Source organism: Choloepus didactylus, chromosome 1, assembly GCF_015220235.1.
Source record: "Choloepus didactylus isolate mChoDid1 chromosome 1, mChoDid1.pri, whole genome shotgun sequence".
NCBI lineage: Eukaryota > Metazoa > Chordata > Mammalia > Pilosa > Megalonychidae > Choloepus > Choloepus didactylus.
The window spans coordinates 138,665,058-138,685,993 of NC_051307.1; the positions used below are offsets into that span (position 1 = coordinate 138,665,058).

A 20,936-nucleotide genomic window follows, 5' to 3' on the forward strand; every position below is an offset into this window, starting at 1 on the left:
TAATATGCATTCAGCCCACGAGCATTTACTAAGGGCTCACTGTGTGCCTGGCATGTGCTGATGCCTCTCACTTGCCTGCTAGTAGCCAAGGTCTCATAAAGAGAGGTAAGAACTGTGAAGGAAGAGCTGTAACACAGGGTTCATCAAGTCATAATTTAAAGTCTCTGTGGCAGTCACAGGCTTTCACACAGTGTCCTTTTCTAACATGCCTTCACAGCCTCGTCTTGGCACTCCCTACTCCCAAGCATCCTATATCCCCACTATACCCAACCTCAAATTTATCTCTGAAACATTGTGCTGTTTCATTTGCCTAGAGTATCCTTCTCTTCCTGGAGTGTCTTCTTCAACCTGGCGAACTCCTACTCATGCTTGTAAACCTGGCTCAAAAATTAATAAATAATAGCTCCCATTGACTGCCACCTGCCAGGAGTTGTTCTAAGTCCCTCACTTGTACTGACTTGGAAAATTTGGTGGTTTTCCAAGTGGTGACAGGTCCTACAGCATCAGCATCACATAGGGTCTTGCTAGAAAGGCAAAATCAAGGGGCCCACCCCAGGCCCACTGGGTCAGAAAATTCGGGGTGGGCCTAGCAATCTGTGTCTTAACAAGCCTTCCAGGTGATTCTGATCCCCACTCAAGGTTAAAAAAAGTCTGTATTAACTTGCTTAATTCTGACATCAACCCTATGACATAATAGCACTATTATCCCCATTTTGTAGCTGACTTCACTGAGGCAGAGAGGTGAACTAATTTGCCCTAGGTCACACTGGAGGACCCAAAGCCATGCTCTTTGTACTTAATGTGCACCTAATATGTTGCTAGTCAGCTTGTTATTCTCTCAGAATTTTATTTTCTCTATGAAGCTATGAAGAAATTCCTCTATCCCCTAAATTGCCTTCTTTTCTGTGTTCCCTTGTGTGTTGTATCCCATGTGTAATCTCCTTTCTCACATTGTATTGTACTGCAAATAACTAAGTCTCTGGCTTGCCTGAGAGCCAGTGAGCTCCTCCAGGACAGGGTTGCTGCAAGTGATTCATCTTTAACTCCTGGCCTTGTCTGGGGTAGAGGTTCAATGAATATTTGTTTAACGAATGAAAAAATGAAACAATCACAAGGTTTTACAACACTTTGCTGCAATAAAATCAGTTTGAAAGCATTTTCATTATTCTCTTAGGAGCAAAGATTCATGGATTCAGCATCCTGTTTTCTGAGGCTTCTGGTTGTTAAGCACAGCTTTTGTGAGGAAAATTGGCTTGGGCTCTGCTTATATTTCATGCAGAGTTAGACTGACCATTATAATTCAATTTAACACCTATTTTCTATACAGAGTGTTTATTATATGCAAAATACCGTGAAAACCTAGGGCAGATTTAACTGGTTTTTATTAAAATTGAATAACATTGCAATGAAATCAAGCCCCAATTCCCTTAATTTCTATTTCACATGGGAAAAATGTAGCCCCCATCTTTGCATTTCTGTAATTTTTACAAAACCCTTCAATATCTAGTCTGAGGCATCCTATTTTCTTTAAATAGAATCTTCTCTCAGGAAGTTAAGCAACACTATCAGGATGTAATAGCTATCTCGGGAGGAAGAAATGATGCACTGATCTGCTCAGTGTGTTTCAGCAGAAAAACACAAATGGGGAGAGTTGGATTGGGTGAGTGATGGGAACCAGCATTTGTTGCACTTCCCCTATTCGACTTTACTCTCACAGTAGTCCTGTATGGTGGGCACTGTTAATCCCACTTTTTCAGTTAAGGAGACTGAACCTCAAGGGGTTAATTGTTATAAGCTCACAGAGCTGGTAATTAGCAGATTTGAGATTTGTACCTCGACCTGCTGCCTCCCAAGGCCATGCCTCTCTCTAACCAATCTCCTTGAGTTCTTGAAGGGGGAAGGCTGGAGAGATACAATTCAGGGATGGCTTTAGTTCACCAGTTCTAGAGGTCAGGGACCAATCATTTGACTTCTTTGGTACTACTTCTTCCTTCCTTTCCAGTCACCTGGTTGGGTTCTGCAGACAGCAGTTTCCGCTAGATGGTTTTTGAATGAACAAATACCATACAGGATTGCTCGTTCCTCTTAGGGCTCTGTGGTATTATAAGCATTTTCTCCAAGGGTTTAATTTTATAATCCTGGCACTGGGCTTTTGGCATTACCGATTATTTCAGTGCTGAAAAAAATGTTTTCAGGCAGAACAATGCATTTCACAATCATTTGCAAATGACTGTGCTTGCCACCCACATGCTTCACTGCTTGGAGCTGTATTTGAATGAGGTCTTGCTTCTGTGGCCCCACCAGCCTCCTCGCCTGGGCAGCTTTGACAATGGGATGCCCACACCTGTGTGGGTTAGTGCTGACATCAGAGGAGAATGGCAGGCGGTGAACCCAGCTAAATGTCAACTCCCCATTTTTGAGGGCCCAAATGTAGCAGCACCTTGTTGTCTCACAGTAGAGGGAAAATTTTAGCCTCATCCCAAGAAACAATAGCAAAAGGAAGAAGATGTTATCCCCTTTTATGATTTTTTTATTTTGCATAAAATTCAGTATATTTTATTTCTCTCCAAAGTAGAAACAGATTTAATGACATCTAGTATGTCTTTGGCCTTTCAAAACTGACTTGTTTGGGAAGTATTTTTGTATTTCTAAGAGATTTTCTGTTATGACATGACAGTTGGGGCAATTTGAGAATAGGTAAATATGTTGGTAAGATTGATGCAAGACAAATGAATTTGATGGTTTGAACATAATTTTGTGTAAGACGAAACTACCATTTTTCTTTTTGTATTAAATGCTATTTGTTTATACTTAAATTAATTCAAGTGTATCACTCATATGTGACTAAGTGTATAAGGCAGAAGTTTCTCTATAGTTTCTATTTTCTGAATTTTGTTGAAACACTCCCTCTCAATGTAGGGGTCTTTCCTACAATGAAATGTGAGTTTAAAGCACCATCTATGTATGATGAGGTTTGGTGAAGGAGCTAGGCTAGCAGTTCCCTTCTTTTTTCCTTATTTACTTCTTCCCTCCCTTCCTCTTATTTTTTTTCATTTTTAAAACATATTTGCAAATTCACAATACCAGCTATGTACTTTTGTTCCACTTGAGGTTGGAAAGCATGAGAACATAGATCCCCTGGGATGCATCAATTTCATGCCTATATATCTAGGAGAAATGAGTGCATATGCTCACAAAAAGCTATGTATATGAATGTTCACAGTGGCTTTACTTATAGTACCCGGAAACTGGAAACAACGCTAATGTCCATCAGCAGCAGAATGGATAAACTGTTATGAATTCGTACAATGGAATATCACATTAGAATGAAAAAAGATCGAACTACTGATATACAGAACAACATGGATGCATCTCAAGCATATAATATCATCTGAAAAGATGCCAGACCCAAGAGGATACATTTGTATGATTCTATTTAAATGAATTTTAAGAATAGAGAAAACTAATCCATGGTAATAGGAGGAGGAACAGTATTCACTGGGAAGAGGTTTGAGGGAAACTTCTGGGGAGATGATAATATTCTAGATCTTGATCTGGGTGTGGCTACATTAGTGTAGACATATGGAAAAATTTATCAAGTTATTTACTGAAGATTTGTGCACTTTACCATATATAAGTTATATGGCAATAAAAAATATTAAAGAAAGAAAGAAACAAAGAAAGGAGCCAGCTGTAGCAAGAAAACTTACCCATCCCTGCTTTACAAAAAGATTTGGGATTAAGGTAATTCTAACTTAATTTACTTTGTGAGCAAACAAATTGTGGTGAGAAATGGGGCAAAATGAGTTGTTTTTATATATTGGGCATTGTGTTAGTAGCTTTAATATTTTCCCTTTTAATTTTCACATCTCCCCTGGGAGATATGCTGAACAGGCATTTATCATCCCTGTTAGCGAAAGTGAATTAATTACTCTGAAATCACATTGCAAATAAATGTCAAGGTTGGAATTACATCCCAGGGTTTGTTGGCTCCAAAATGGGTGCTCTTTCCATTCTACCGTGCTGCTTCCCAGGGTAAACTTTATTTTTCATTAAGGTAAAAAAGCAAAGGGTGAAGCTCTTTCAAAACAACAACAAAGGGTAAAAATGTTTTCCATTTTAAGACACTCTGGGCTACTCTGGATGGATCACTAGGCCAGAGGAATTTACAGATGCACTCCCTGAGATTTGGGGAGCACAGGGTTGAGATTTTGGCAACAATACAGGATGCTCAGTAAAATTAAATTTGAATTTCAGAGAAACAATGAATTATTTTTTCAATAAGTATGTCTCAAATATTGTACAGGAATTATTATAGTAATATGGTATTATTGTATACAATAATTATTGTATAGGAATTATTCATAGTTTATCAGTAATTCACATGTAACTGGGCATCCTATATTTTTATTTGTTAAATCTGGCAACCCTACACTGTCCCCTCCCATCTTTTCACTGATTGATGCAAATCCTGGAGCCTTTCATTTCACAATCAGAGATTAAATTTAACTGCAAAAAAACAAATACACATACAAACAAAACCTTGGAAACAAGCTTTGATAAAGAAAGGGAACACTTTTGAACTTTGGGATTTGGGGGAGGGAAAGGGACACCATAGGGAAATTTCACCACATAAAAATGTTATCTTGTTCAGTTTTTGCCAAAGGATTTTTGTATTTTAGGAACAAGCAAAAAATAAAGGAAGGAAGGAAGGAAGGATGGAAGGAAGGAAGGAAGGAAGGAAGGAAGGAAGGAAGGAAGGAAGGATTTCTCCTAGTTTTGTAAATGAATTTAAAACCAACTTTGTTTGCATTTCTGTCCATTTGTGTTTTGTTCACAAATGTGAGGCTGGGAGGAGAAGAAGTTAAACATTGGGCCCCTCTTATGTCTTCACAATGTTGTTACTTGTGATGGTTAGGTCCATGTGTCAACATGGCCAGGTGATGGTGCCCAGGTCAAGCAAGCACTGGCCTAACCATGCAAGGACAAATGCAAGGACATTTGTGGCTGATTAATAACCTAGAAGGCTGGTTAACTAAATCATCAGTCAATTGATTGCATCTGTAAATCTGTTGATTTACATCAACAAAAGTTGTGCCTTCCCCAATGAGAGAATTCAATCAGTTGGATTTAATCCAATCAGTTGAAGACTTTTAAGGGAGAAGAGAGAGAACTTTCACTTCTTCTTCTACCAGCCAGCCTCTCCTGGGGAGTTCACTGAAGAACTTCATTGGAGTTGACAGCCCACTGCCTGCCCTATGGAATTTGGATTTGTGCATCCCCACAGTTGCATGAGACACTTTTATAAAATCTCATATTTACAGATATCTCCTATTGCTTCTGTTTCCCTAGAGAACCCTAACTAATACATTGCTATAGCCATTTCCACCTGGCAATTATTTAATGAAAATGAAAAGTCTCCTCAGAATTGCCAGCTACTGAAACAGCACCAGCTATAATCTTTGAATTGTCAACTTGTGTATGCGTTTTTGTTGGGGTCAGGGGTGAGTGGGTTACTTTTCATATTCTCCAGGTAGTTTCTTCTATCAGTAAAGAATTTGTGATAAGGTTTTAAGAGGACTTTGAGCCCACACTTACTGGGCAGGGTAGTTGATAAAGCCACTAATAATTTATGCAAAGGACTTTTGTGAAGTATGAAAATCTCTGAAAATTTTCCATTTAAATTCAGGAATCTAATCAACCTGCTCAGGTATGGGGTTAGCCAACATTGACACAATTATGACTTTCTGCTTCTCTTGCAGGTTTCCTGCAACCCTCCAGGGGCCAGGTCCTTTCCCTCTGTTAACATTATACTGATTCTCAGTAGCTAAATAATATTATTCTTAGGAGCTATGTGGTTTAAATTTAAATGCAGCCATACTCTAAAATGAGACACATGCAACTTAGAAAATGTATGTGAGTTCACAGTGAGCAAAGTGGGTTCCCTCTTTGAATGTTAGTAAAACAAACTTAAGATGCAGAGATACTGGATTCCCCATTCTAACTGGGTCATGATTCCAAATTATTGCTCTAAACGTGGGCTTGGGTGGCAATACAGCCCTCTTTGCTGCTGGCTGGGGTGTTACTCCTGTCAATCAACGGAATAGGATGCTGGGAAGTCTCCATTCCTGATTTGGAGTTCTTCTTCAAATTACCTTAGAGGTCATTTGAGGCTCACATGCCCAACCTTATCAATGCCCCCACCTGAGTAGCTCAAAAGTCTGCCCTCTGTTTTCTTATGCTTTAAAAGATGTTTGTTAAACACCTACTGTGGGCCAGCCCTCTTCTAGGTGCTGACGCTTCCAATGAAAGAGGCAGCCAAGATCCCTATTGTTATGAAACTCACTGTCCAGTGGAGGGAACAGACAATGAATTAGGAAACTAAGTACGTGATTCCAGGTCTTCCCCAACCTTTCTCTAGCATCCTCCTTCTACACTTTGTTTCTACTCAGTTATCCAAAGTTCACTCTCTTTTCAATCTGTCATTCATTTTTAACACTATGGAAGAGAAGAAGGGACTCTAGAGTCTCAAAAGAGAAACCATAAACAATAAATGCTTGCTATTTTCTATCTTCAACATTCACAAAAGTGCCATGTTGCACATATGGTGATATTTGTGCCTCTGTTATAATAATCTTATAAAATCCAGGAGGACCAAGAATTTCTGTTTTCTTTCATTCACTTTTGCCTTGTGTAGAATGTCATACTAAATATTCAGTAAAGAGAAAGGGGAAGCTGAGGAGAGGAGCACTTTCCCTCTGGTCCCAGCCTGTGTGAGTGGCAATTCCACACTCCAAGCCATAAGTGTTCACCCTTTAGCCGTTCCCAGTCTGCACAAACAACTTAATTTCTGCAATTTTTCAAAACCTGTTTGCCTCAGTTATGTCTGGTCTGCATCCATTTGTTTTGTATGAGGATGTAAACTCCTGGAGGTTGAGACCTTGTCTATTTTAATTCATTCTGGAAAGGCTGAAGCCAGGGCCAAATGCTTTTGCAAGATAATGAGCAATAGCAAATGGAAATTCAAGATGAAAAGGCTCATGCCCTTTGTGACAAAAGGGTTTGATTTTTTTTCTGGTCCAAGGCTCTCTCCCTCAATCACTGCAGACAAAAGAGCACAAAGCATGGCCCAGCAGGAGCCTAAACTCAAAGTTAAATGAAAAGAAAAAATCAGAATATGAAAGCATGCAATCACTACAATAACAACTCTGAAGAATATAGATGAGTAAGAGTGAATACTGGGAAGGGGGTGCAAAGACCCGCCCATGTTGTATTGGAAAGGTTGAATGAGGGAAGATTAAAATGCCTTTACTAACATTAACATTTAGTAGGGCTAAGGGAAGTTCAGTGGCTGTAATGGTTAGATTCATGTGGCAACTTGGCCATATGATGGTACCCAGGTGTCTGGTCAAGCAAGCACTGGCCTAACCATTACTGCAAGGACATTTGTGGCTGGTTAATAAACCAGAATGCTGGTTTATTAACTCATCAGTCAATTGGCTGCAGCTGTGACTGATTACTCAATGAAGGGCGTGTCTTCCACAATGAGAGAATGCAATCAGCTGGATTTAATCCAATCAGTTGAAGACTTTTAAGTGAGACAGACAGAGGACCTTCACTTCTTCTTCTTCAGTTAGCCAGTGAAGCATTTCCTGAGGAGTTCATCGGAGTTGCCAGTTTGCTGCCTGAGGAGTGCATCAGACACCTTCATTGGAGTTGCCAGTTTGCTGCCTGCCCTATGGAATTTCGACTCTTGCATCCCCACAGTTGTGTGAGACACTTTTATTAAATTTTTTATTTAGATTCTCTTGTTTCTGTTTCTCTAGAGAACCCTAACTAATACAACTTGGTACCAGGAGTGGTTCTTGAGAAACAGAATCTTAAAATGGGCTTTTACAATTGGTTTTCTACTCTTATTAGATTCAAAGGCACTAAAGACTCCATTTCCAATAATCAAGATGGCACTGATGGTTCATGGCATGAATTGGCAATGGAGATATGCAAAACATCACCGTTCAATTCTCCTAATCATACTCTTGTACTAAGCAAGGCTCTGGGTGACAGCGTTTTTGACACCTTTACAGAGTTTTGCAGAGTTAAGAGGTATAATGAAGTTGGCTGGTTGCTCTTAGATATGCTGGATAAAGTTATAAGAGAAAGGGACGAGCTAAAGGCTTCAAATCTGAAACTTCAGCACCATATGACAGACGTAAAGGTTTTTATGTGTGCCTTGAAAGAAAATCTTAATTCCTGTGGCTGCAGACTTGAAATTTCTGAAAACAAGACCCAAAGTTTCATTGTGTGAGTAGCAGATTTAAAACATAAACTAAAATCTCAACCTTGCAGGGTGTCTGCTGTTAAAGTAAAGGCATTGACTGGAAAAGAATGGGATCCTGAAACTTGGGGTGGGAATTTATGGATTGATAATAATGGCAGTGAGGACATTGGAACCCTGGATTCTGCTGAGTCTTTGTTAGATACACCTGTAGTGGTCTATCCTGAGGAAACAGCCTCCCCACCTCCAGTCTGCCCTGAGGAGAGAGTTACCCAACGTCCAGCTTGCTTTGAGGAAACAGCTTCCCAACCTCCAGTCTGCCCTGAGGAGCCTGCCATCCAACCTCCACCTAAAGAGACTAACCCTTCGATGCCTGCTAATCTTGTAATCACCTCCCCTGAGGAAGCAGCCCTCACTCCTCTGTCTGGAGAGATTAATCCTGTTTCAGAAGATGAAACTACAACAGAATGTCCTGAGGCAAATGGTTTGAGGGATACTTCTAATTCTTTTCATGACCCACCCCCACCACTAGTCTTTGCTTCAAGACCTATAACTAAAGTCCCAACAGGTCCTGAAGGGTGAGGTACAAAGTGTGACCCATGAGGAAGTACACTATACTCCAAAAGAACTGTACAAGTTTTCCAATTTATACAGACAGGAATCAGGGGCACATGCATGGGAATGGATATTAAGGGTGTGGGATAATGGTGGAAGGAATATAAAGTTGGATCAGGCTGAATTTATTGATATGGGCCCACTAAGCAGAGATTCTGCATTCAATGTTGTAGCTCAAGGGGTTAGAAAGGGTGTTAACAGTTTGTTTGGATGGTTGGCTGAAATGTGGATCAAAAGGTGGCCGACATTACCTGAGTTCGAAATGCCAGAACTGCTCTGGTATAATGTAGAGGAGGGGATTCAAAGGCTTAGAGAGATTGGAATGTTAGAGTGGATTTATCATGGAAGGCCTGTTCACACACCCCCGGAATGTCCAGAGGTCACACCTTTTACCAGGATTATGAGGAATAAATTTGTGAGACTTGCTTTGTTATCCCTGGAGAGCTCTGTAGTTGTCCTTCTCTGTACATCAGATATTACTGTGGGAACTGCTGTCACTGAGCTGGAATCCTTAAACACAATGGGGATAATCAGATCCTGAGTCGGCAGAAGCCATATGGCAACAGTTAATTGTCAAAGACAAGGTGGGTGTGGCTGCCATAATGGAAAACAGGCTCAAGGCAGCAGTCAAAATAATCTGACTCACAGAGACTTGTGATGTTGGCTAGTAGATCATGGAGTACCTAGCAGTAAGATAGACGGGCAATCTACTAAATTCTTGTTTGAGCTGTATAAGCAGAAGAATTCTAGGTCAAGTGAACAAAAGTCTACCTTGAATTACAAAAACAGAGAGTCACAGCCCTTAATCAAGTCCCAGACTTGAGACAGTTTAGAGATCCAGAGCTCCTTGAATGAGGGGAAGGCTGGGTACCCTTGGGGAAGGACCCTGTTACACTGCTCAGAATTTATCATTTTCCTCCCAGCCTTCCCCAGGGGGACCTATGGCCTTTTACCAGGGTAACTGTGCACTGGGGAAAAGGAAATGATCAGATATTTGGGGGATTATTAGATACTGGTTCAGAAGTGACATTAATTCCAGGAGACCCAAAATGTCACTCTGGTCCACCAGTCAGAGTTGGGGCTTATGGAGGTCAGGTGATCAATGGCGTTTTAGCTCTGGTGCATCTCACAGTGGGTTCAGTGGGTCCCTGGACCCATTCTGTGGTTATTTCCCCAGTTCCAGAATGCATAATTGGAATAGACATACTCAGCAATTGGCAGAATCCTCACACTGGTTCCCTGACTCATGGAGTGAGGGCTATTGTGGTGGGAAAGGCCAAGTGGAAGGCAATAGAACTGCCCCTGCCTAGCAAAATTATAAACCAGAAGCAATACAGGATTCCTGAAGGGATAGCTGAGATTAATGCCACTCTTAAGGACTTGAAGGATGCAGGGGTGGTGATTCCCACTACATCCCTATTCAACTCTCCTATTTGGGCTGTGCAGAAAACAGATGGGTCTTGGAGGATGATAGTGGATTATCACAAGCTTAACCAGGTTGTGACTCCAATTGCAGCTGCTGTTCCAGATTTGGTATCATTGCTTGAGCAAATCAACACATCCCCTGGTACCTAGTATGCAGCTATTGATCTGACAATTGTTTTTTTCTCAGTAGCTGTTAGTAAGGATCACCAGAAACAGTTTGCATTCAGCTGTCAAGGCCAACAGTATACATTCACTGTGCTACCTCAGGGGTATAACAACTCTCCAGCCCTATGTCATAACATTGTCTGCAGGGAACTTGATCATTTTTCCCTCCCACAAGACAACACACTGGTCCATTATATTGATGATATCATGTTGATTGGACCTAGTGAGCAAGAAGTAGCAACTACTCTAGATTTGTTGGTAAGGTATTTGCATGGCAGAGGATGGGAGATAAATCCAACAAAAATACGGGGGACTTCCACCTTAGTAAAATTTCTCCTTGTCCACTGGTGTGGGGCCTGTTGAGATATCCCTTCTAAGGTGAAGGATAAGCTGTTGTATCTGGTCCCCTCTATGACCAAAAAAGAGGCACAATGCTTAGTTGGCCTCTTTGGATTTTGGGGACAATATATTCCTCATTTGGTTGTCCTACTCTGGCCCATTTACCGAGTGACCAGAAAAGCTTCTATTTTTGAGTGGGGAGCAGAACAAGATGAGGCTCTGCAACAGGTCCAGGCTGCTGTGCAAGCTGCTCTGCCACTTGGACTATATGATCAAGCTGATCCAATGGTGCTGGAAGTGTCAGTGGCAAATAGAGATGCTCTTTGGAGCCTTTGACAGGTTCCTATAGGAGAATCAGAGTGCAGACCCTTAGGATTTTGGAGTAAAGCCTTACCATCCTCTGCAGATAACTACTCTCCATTTGAAAAACAACTTTTGGCCTGCTATTGGGCCTTAGTAGAGATTGAATGCTTAACCATGGGCCACCAAGTTACCATGAGACCTGAGTTACCTATCATGAGCTAGGTGTTGTCTGACCCACCAAGTCATAAAGTTGGGCATGCACGGCAGCACTCCATCATAAAATGGAAATGGTATATACGAGATAGAGCTCAAGTGGGTCCTGAAGGCACAAGGAAGTTACACGAGGAAGTGGCCCAAATGCCCATGGCCCCCATTCCTGCCACATTACCTTCTCTTTCACAGCCCACAGCTATGGTGTCTTGGGGAGTTCCTTACAATCAGTTGGGCCTGGTTTATGGATGGTTCTGCACGATATGCAGGCACTACCAGAAAGTGGACAGCTGCAGCACTGCAGCCCCTGGGATGTCCCTGAAGGACAGTGGTGAGGGGAAATCCTCTCAGTGGGCAGAACTTTGAGCAGTGCTCCTGGTTGTTCACTTTGCTTGGAAGGAGAACTGGCCAGAGGTGCAATTGTATACTGATTCATGGGCTGTTGCTAATGCTTGGCTGGATGGTCAGGGACTTGGAAGGAAGATGATTGGAAAATTCATGACAAAGAAGTCTGGGGAAGAAGTATGTGGATAGACCTTTCTGAGTGGGCAAAAAACATGAAGATATTTGTGTCCCATGTGAATGCTCACCAGAGGATGAATTCAACAGAAGATTTTAATAACCAAGTGGATAAGATGACCTGTTTGGTGGATAACAATCAGCCTCTTTCCCCAGCCACTCTTGTAATTGCCCAATGGGCTCATGAACAAAGTGGTCATGGTGGTAAGGATGGAGCTATGCATGGGCTCATCAACATGAACTTCCACTCACCTGACCACAGCCACTGCTGAGTGTCCAATCTGCCAGCAGCAGAGACCCACACTCAGTCCCCAATAAGGCACCATTCCTGGAGGTGATCAGCCCGCTACCTGGTGGCAGATTGATTACATTGGACCACTTCCATCATGGAAGGGGCAGCGATTTGTTCTTATTGGAGTAGACGCATACTCTGGATGTGGGTTTGCCTTCCCTGCACAAAATGCTTCTGCCAAAATTACTATCTGTGGACTTATGGAATGCCTTATCCACCGTCATGGTATTCCACACAGCATTGCTTCTGACCAAGGAACCCACTTCACAGTAAATGAATTGAGGGAATGGGCACATGTTCATGGAATTCTCTGTCTTACCATGTTCCCCATCATCCAGAGGCAGCTGGGTTGATAGAATGGTGGAATGACCTGTTGAAGACTCAATTATGGTGCCAGCTAGTTGGCAATACCTTGCAGGGCTAGGTAGTGTTCTCCAGGAAGCTGTGTATGCTCTGCATCAGCGTCCACTCTATGGTGCTGTTTCTCCCATAGCCAGGATTCCTGGGTCCAGGAATCAAGGGGCGGAGACAGGAGTGGCACCACTCTCTATCACTCCTAGTGCTCCACTAGGAAACTTTTTGCTTCCTGTCCTTGCAAGCTTAAGCTCTGCTAGTCTACAAGTCTTGGTTCCAAAAGGAGGAGTGCTTCCACCAGGAAACACAACAATAATTCCATTGAACTGGAAGTTAAGACTGCCACCTGGCCACTTTGGCTTTCTTTTGCCTCTGAATCAACAGGCAAGGAAGGGAATTACTATACTGGCTGGAGTTACTGATCCTGACTATCAAGGAGAAATAGCACTGCAACTACACTATGGAGGTAAAGAAGAGTTTTCCTGGAATACAGGAGATCCCCTAGGGAGTCTGTTTGTGTTACCATGCCCTGTGATTAAAGTCAATGGAAAACTGCAACAGCCCAATCCAGGCAGGACCGACAATGGCCAAGAAACTTCAGGAATGAAGGTTTGGGTCACCCCTCCAGGCAAAGAACCACGGCCAGCTGAAGTGCTTGGTGAGGGTAAAGGGAACATGGAATGGGTAGTAGAAGAAGGTAGTGATAAATATGAACTATGACCACATGACCAGTTACAGAAATGAGGACTATGATGGCATGAATATTTCCTCTTTGTTTTGTTATGAATGTTTGTATTTGTCTATAAATCAAATATCTTTGTTCTTTTTCTCTATCTTATCCCCTTATCATAAGACATAAGCTGTATTGTTCACTTCAAATTATTTAAGTTAAAGGAAATCAATTTTAAGAGTTAGTGTCACCCAAGGACTTGCACCCTATTCTGGAGAGATTTAGTGCATTTCTGGTTGTATGCAGGACAGAGGAGTATTGTTACATGAAAAATGTATCTGTTGTTGTTCTCTACTTAGAGATAAAGTATGGTTTAAGGTGATGTGTATAATTGCCAAGTTGACATGGGGTGGACTGTGATGGTTAGGTTCATGTGTCAACTTGGCCATATGATAGTGCCCAGGTGTCTGGTCAAGAAAGCACTGGCCTAACCATTACTGCAAGGACATTTGTGGCTGCAGCTGTGACTGATTACATCAGTGAAGGGCATGTCTTCCACAGTGAGAGAATTCAATCAGCTGGATTTAATCCAATCAGTTGAAGACTTTTAAGGAAGACAGATAAAGGACCTTCACTTCTTTGGCTACCCAGCAAAGCATTTCCTGAGGAGTTCATCAGAGTTGCCAGTTTGTTTCCTGAGGAGTTCATTGAACACCTTCATTGGAGTTGCCAGTTTGCTGCCTGCCCTATGGAATTTGGACTTGTGCATCCCCACAGTTGTGTGAGACACTTTTATTAAATCTTTTATTTAGATATCTCTTGTTGATTCTGTTTCCCTAGAGAACACTAAATAATACAGTGGCAATTAATGTTTTCCTTATGTCAGGAGGAAGATGAGCCTCTTGCACTCATTCGTCTCCAACTCTATATAGAGCTAGAAACAGTTTTTGATGCTGTCTATATACTTTACACATGTTCCCTTCTTAAGCATCTCAACCACCTTATGAGGTAGGGAAGAGTATTACCAACATGTCCCTTTTGCCAGAAAGGTAGGCAAATTGAGCAGGGTCCCACAGCCAGACACTGGTAGAGCAGGATTTGAATCCAGACCATGTGAATCCAAAGCCCTGCTCTTAACTCTGTGGCTGCACAGCAGATTTGGGGAGAGCTTCCTGTCTCAGGAACAAAAGTGCACTCAGAAAGGCATAACATTTCTTCTTTCTTTACCCAGTTAAGTTCTCAGTCCCTCAAGTAACTATGTTTTGCTTCCTTTCTGGAGAAGGCAATCCACACTGTCACCACTAATGGTTAGCTTTTGATATGTAGTTCTGATTTCACCTTCTTTTTCCCCCCTCAAGATCCCTCCCTTCCCTGGCAGTAAGTGTTGCCGGATTGGTTTCCTAGGTTCTTGGCCATGCCTCGAGAAAGAATTCAAGGTGCAGCACAGATAAAGTAAGCAGGTAGAAAGTTTAAGAACAAATTGGAGAGGACGTGCAGACTTTCTCGCAAGAAAAGAGGTGGGAGGCGAGAGGCTCTGGCACTGTGGGGCAATCTGCTTTCATAGATTTTTTTTCCTTTTGTAATTTTCATGAACTGTTTTACCACCTGCCCCTTTTCCCTCCTTTGGGGATGCTTGATGGTAGATGACTCACTCAGGTGGGGCCGATTGGCCCCCAGGTGCTGTTTTTTGCTTCGCTTTACTCCTCCTTCCCCTCCTCATTTAGGGCTCTGTCTCCTACTCCCCCTCCTCTCCAGGGTGGTGCCGGGTGGTAGATAGTGCCTTTAGGTGGGTAGCCCCAGGCAGGTTGTCTGTGCAGGACAGGCCTCCCTGACCTTGATTAACTATCCTTGCTCAAGTTCCCCTTCATGGTATTTTCTCTCCCCTCTCAGGTCCCTGTTCTAGCCTGCCTCATAAGTACAAATATACTTTAATGAATAGATATTTGAACATTGCCTCTTTCCCATTCAGATGGCGATGCTTATTTGTGTTGCAACTTTAAACCACCCAGAGGCCTCCCTGTTTCTGGGCTGTGACACATGCTCCAGATTAATTCCTAATGCAAGTTGTCATGAACTGGTGATCATTTGATATTCAACAAAGGACTTGGTTTCACGCTCAGCTCAGATCTGAGGGGAGAATTCCTGGCATGAAAAATGGACTGGTCTTAACTAAAGCTAAACACTCCACCCTGATGTTCAGACACTCCTCATTTGTCACACACACACACACATCTCAGTTGCTCTGAGAGGGTAGAGGGCTGTGAGTTTGGACTCTTCATTGTACAATTGGGCCTGAAGCCTGAGGAGAGGAACAGCTTGCCTCTGACACTTCCTTTGGATTGATAACTCAGTCACCTTGGACACATCAACCTAGCAATCTCTCCTGGAATTTCAAGAATTGAGTAGGTAGTGGCTTAAAGATTTTGAGAGAATGTTTCGTATTGTGTGGAGTGGAGAGGAAATAGGAAGTGTTCATTTATCAATATATAACCACAGTGTATCTAAACTGCTGCACTGGACTTGCAGTTTGTCGCCTCTGTTTTACTGTTGAAATGGAAAGGCTCTGATCTAGCACTGTATTGTCTTGTCTTGGAGCATTCTGAGTTTCTCTTCAGTCTGAGAAACTGCACCAGGTTGAGATTCTGCACCATCCTATGTAGTTGCCTTGTAAATTCTCTAACTATAATAAATACAATTGCCGACGTATAGAATATACAGACATCGTGACACTTATTTCTGCATTAAGCAATATGCTTGATTAGATTATAATTTGATTATTTATAAATGAGTATGCTAAAAGGCTAAATGAAAACATTTTCAATTAGTAACATATTTTGACTTGCCTGGACATACAGTTGGTGTTGTAAAAAATGAACAAATAAATAAAAACCCAAAGTACTAAAACTTTCAAGGTTAAACTTGATAAGGTATAACCAGTTGTTGTCAAGCTAAGGCATTTGAATAAGTTCTTTGAAGAGTCATGTATATTTGCTTAATACACAATAATGTTATTAATACTAAATGCGATCTGGGGTTAAACTAATTACTTCTCTGAGACAATGCAATGGTTTCTCTAGCTTTAATATAATTAACTTCACATTGGGCGCTCAGACTTTCACACCGGAGTGCCAATTACACAAATTCATTTTCACTGCCCTTTCTGTGGCAGCTCGGTAGGTAGGCAATATCCTGACTCACTACTAATATGGCCAGGAAATCTGCTTCCACAGATAACATCTGAGAAAGTTCTGAGAACTTTGGCCTTAGAAGGGTTGACTGCAGCTATTCTTGGAATTACTTTTCAGTTTCTGATGAATTAATCAACAGAAGAATATGCTATAAATAAATCATTCAAATCTGTACATGAGAATAAAATTCTATATAGTATTTTTTCAAGGCACCAGTGGATGCAAAATTAAATGTAGTGGTCTGGAGAAGAAATCTTTCCCCATCTTTCATTCAATAATAGTAAAAGTAAATATAATACCAACAAAAACAATGACAGTACTTAGCACCAATTAAGTATCCTGTGTCCCATGCTGTTGTAAGGAGTTACACGTATTAAGTCAATTAATCCTCACATTAACCTGTGAAGTATATAGTTTTATTATTTCCATATTTCAGATGAGTAAACAGAGCTACAGACAGAACTTAATTAATTTGTTCAAGATCATGAAACTAGCAAGTATTAAAACCCAGGCATTTTGTCTCCAGAGATCCTGCTCATAAACTCAATGCTACACTCCCCCAAACAGCAGGAATGTAAATGTTTGATACTTAATCAAATGTTTGACTGAGTTCACATGAGCACAGGATAGATGTTAAAGTTTTCCTTTGCATTTAACTGTTCCTTCCACTCCTCTTTCTTACCCATCATAGTTGTTTCTGATTACAAAAGTAGTACATGCAAATTTAAAAAATTTAGAAAGTCCAGAAGAGCAAAAGTAATGGAAATATTACCCACAACCCCATCCCTGTATACTTCTCAGTCTTTGATAGATAGACATAAAGAAGGCTCCATATGTAGAGATATCTTTGTCTATTTTATTTACTGTTGTATCTCAAGCTCCTAGAACAATGACTAGCATAAGGTAGGGGCTATTTTGTTGAAACATTATAGATAAATCATTCATTCATTTATTCAGTGCCAGGCACTGTTCTGGGCAGTGGGGCTATAGCAGGGAATAAACAGAGACCCCTGCTCTCATGGAGCTTATAGGCTAGTGGGGAGTGGCTGAAAATAAACAAATAAATTATATATATATATATATATATATATATATATATATATATATAAACAAACAAACGGTATATGCATACACACAAATACATCAAATGGTGATAATGTCGGATGGTGATAAGCTTCCTGAAGTAAAAGGAAAAAGGGAAGGAGAATGAGGAAAGTGGGTTTGGGGTGGGTTACTATATTAGATTGGGAGCTAGTAGAAACCTCACTGAGAAGGTGCCCTTAGAGCAAAGACCTGAAACTAGTGAAGGAGGGAGCAGTGAGGATCACTGGGGAAGGCACTGCAGGCAGGAGATGCAGATGCAGTTGCTGGAGCAAGAGCAGCTTTGGTCTGTTTGAGGAACAAGCAGAAGGCCAGTGTGGCAGAAGCAGAGCTGAGTCGAGGAGGGACGAGTGTTGAGGGCCAGGAAGAATCGGGGAGTTGGGATATCAGGTCTTTGTAGGGCTTTGCTAGCCCATTATAAGGGCTTGGCCTTTTACCCTTCACAGATAGGGAGTCATTTTGGGGTGGGGTGGGGAGTTTGCATAGAGCAGTGACATGAACTGAGAAGGTTTAGAAGGATCACTTTGCCTCTGTGATGCATGTAGGCCATGGGGTAAGGACGGCAGCAGTGAGACCAGTAAGGAGGCCTCTTAGGAGGCAGTAACCCAGGGGAGTGATGGTGGCTTGGGCTGGACGGAAGCAGTGGAGGAGAAGAGGAGTGGTTGGACTCTGGATATATTTTAAGGCACAGCCAACAGGATTTACTGACAGATTTTATGTGGAGCAGGAGAGAAAGAGAAGCATCTAGAATGATTCTAAAGTTTTGGCTTGAGTAACTGAAAGGATGGGGAGATTAATGTTAATCAAAATGGGAAGGCTGGAAGTTTGGGGGGAAGATCAGGAGTTCACCTGTGGATATGTGAAGTGGTGAGACGCCTATTGGACATCCAAGTAGAGATGTCAAGTAGGCAGTGGATATACAAATCCAGAGCCTGGGGGAGAAATTCAGGCTGAATACAATGATGGGAATATTTAATTACACAATTTAGATTATTTTTTGAAATATGGGAATCCACTTCTTCCATTTAACAATATATTTTGAACATTTTATCATGTGGTTAAATAAAAGTGCATACATTTAAAATGAATATTAATCAAGCACTTCAGGTTAAGAACAACCCTAGAAAAAACATGTTCATTATCTTGTTTAATCTTCGCTCCTCACACAAACCCCATGGTGTAGTTTTTTATCTTCATTTACAGATAGAAAACTAATGTTTCAATGGGGTAAAATGACTTGCTCAAGGTCACCGCCACTACATGGCAGGAGGGGATACAAACTTGGATTTTCTAGGATTTTCTCAACCACAACAGCACTGCCTCTAACATACTATTCCCAGTTCCACTATTCTGGAACTATGACAAGTGATGGAAAGTTTATCACTGCTAAATTTGCGTTAAGTATCTCAGGATGTTGCCTGAAAATAGAATCTATAATGGTACACTCTACATATTGCATAACATGGTGATAGGCAACTTCTATCTTATCTGATTGTTTTCTGATGGCAGAAGTTCACATAGTGATGTACACCTACCATGGTGATCGTTTCTGCAACAACATTACGTAAGCAAGTCATTCACTGTTTTCCAGGCTGCCCTGCATATTTTTGTCCTCCTGGATCTTGGTTTAAGGTCACTGACCTTTCTAATCCTGAGCAGCAAGAGCCCACTTATCTGAGCTGATGAACTGAATGAAATAATTGCCTACTCACAGGGTTTCACCTTTTGAAACCCCTTGAAGAATCAGTGGCAAGTTGTCATGGGAGAGGATGGACAGGGTGTAAGGTCATTACAAATTCCTTTAGGCTCATGGAATCTTGACCCCTGATATCCTTTCTGGCCATCACCCGAGGGTCATGATACTATATGGTGCCGCCGAAGTTGCTGAGGAGAGGAGAAACAGGAAAAGAATTGTGAAAAAGCCACGAGTTCATGCACAGAAGCAGATGAGTGACCATGGGCAGTACTTGTATTTTCTTCTGCAGTTCAGGGGGCTGCATTCATTTTTAATGAGTGCCAACAGACTGGCTCAAATAGTCTGATTTTGAGAGAAAGAAGGTCAGAGTAGGCAATATATACTCTCCTCCAGGGTAGTACAGGGACTGTGCTGCTATAAGGCATTTACTCTTTGGTGTATCTTAGGATGTGCTGCTCTTAAAACACTCGGTTTTAGCATAATGGTTATATAGTTCTTTGCCGATAAATTTTATAAAAGTCCATGGCCTAAAACAATAATAACAAGCTTTAAATACTAACTCATTTGATCCTCAACACAAGCTTGTTTTGCTGGGAGGGAACTAAGCCATGTTTTCTCCTCCAGGTCAGGCAGGTGGGAAGAAGAGGAGCCAGAAGTCTGACCCAGAGGCCAGTCAGGCTTTCCCCTCAAAACAATGAAAAGCAAACATTAGTGGTAACTGAAAATCATGTCCAAAAGCTTATGCAGTATTTTCTAATTTGATGAAAGCCGCTAACCTTTCCCAAGGGTCTCCCAAGGAAATTGCCGAGATTCAAGGTGGTTTGTGGTTGACTAGGAGGGGAATGGAAGGGTGTGGGGGGGGTGTGGAGTGAGGCTCCCCTTTTCCGCTGTGCTCCCATCGGCAGGGCTCAGAGGACAATTCCCCCTTCCTTTCCCTCCTTGACATCTTGATGTGTGGAGATTTAGGAGAAAAGGGGCTTATATCATATTAGACGGCTGTTGGTTGATGGAGGGTCAGAAATAACCAATCAAAATTATGTCTCAACCTCAGCTTTTTTTGTTGGTGGTGATGGTTTGCTTTAAGTGGAGGGGTGATACAGAGTAATCAAGGAAAATCCTCAAGCCTTATTTTGCCAACATTCTGAATACTTTCAATAAATCTATCTCCAGGGACATCCTTGGGTTCACAGGATGTAAAGGGTTCATGGATCTAAACATGCACTGTGTAATAGGTAGCTACTATAGCCAAGAAGTTAGGATTTAACAAAGGATTATGATCATTGAATCATTACATATATTTTTTTTTACTTTCTGGTGTACTAGAGTGGCCAGAGGGAAAGACCAGAAATTTCTGAACTGTAATCCCCACTGCCCTGATCTCTGATAATGATTGTATAACTATGTAGCCTTTATCTTGTGATTGTAAAAACCTTGTGACTAACACCCACTTGTCCCCCTTATCCTGTTTTTCAACTTTGGAGTCTTATGATCACTAAAGACAGTCCCTAATGTTTATTAATGAAGGGCCTTGAGTCAGCCCAGAGCTAACCACTCCAATTCCAAAGCTATCGTCCTAGACAAAGCTGGATCTAACCAAAATTGGCCCACTTAAACTTTAACCTATAAGTGACCTACAACTCAGCATAATACTAAATACATGCCCATCATTGTATTAAGGCTGCCATTTTCTTACATATGTTCTGTGACTAAGCATGTAATCAGTCTGTGCACGCTCTATAATTAGATCATCTCTAACCTCGTCATCCTGAGCCATTGTATTCATT

At 41.5% G+C, this 20,936-nt stretch overlaps 1 protein-coding gene and 1 long non-coding RNA gene across 2 annotated transcripts in view; one reads left to right on the forward strand and one right to left on the reverse strand.

The window, feature by feature from the left end:
- Positions 1–20,936, reverse strand: part of KCNAB1 (potassium voltage-gated channel subfamily A member regulatory beta subunit 1) — a 287,116-nt gene that overhangs the window by 196,308 nt on the left and 69,872 nt on the right.
- The window catches only part of LOC119538870, a 59,041-nt gene that overhangs the window by 829 nt on the left and 37,276 nt on the right, over positions 1–20,936 (forward strand). The window lies entirely within an intron of this gene.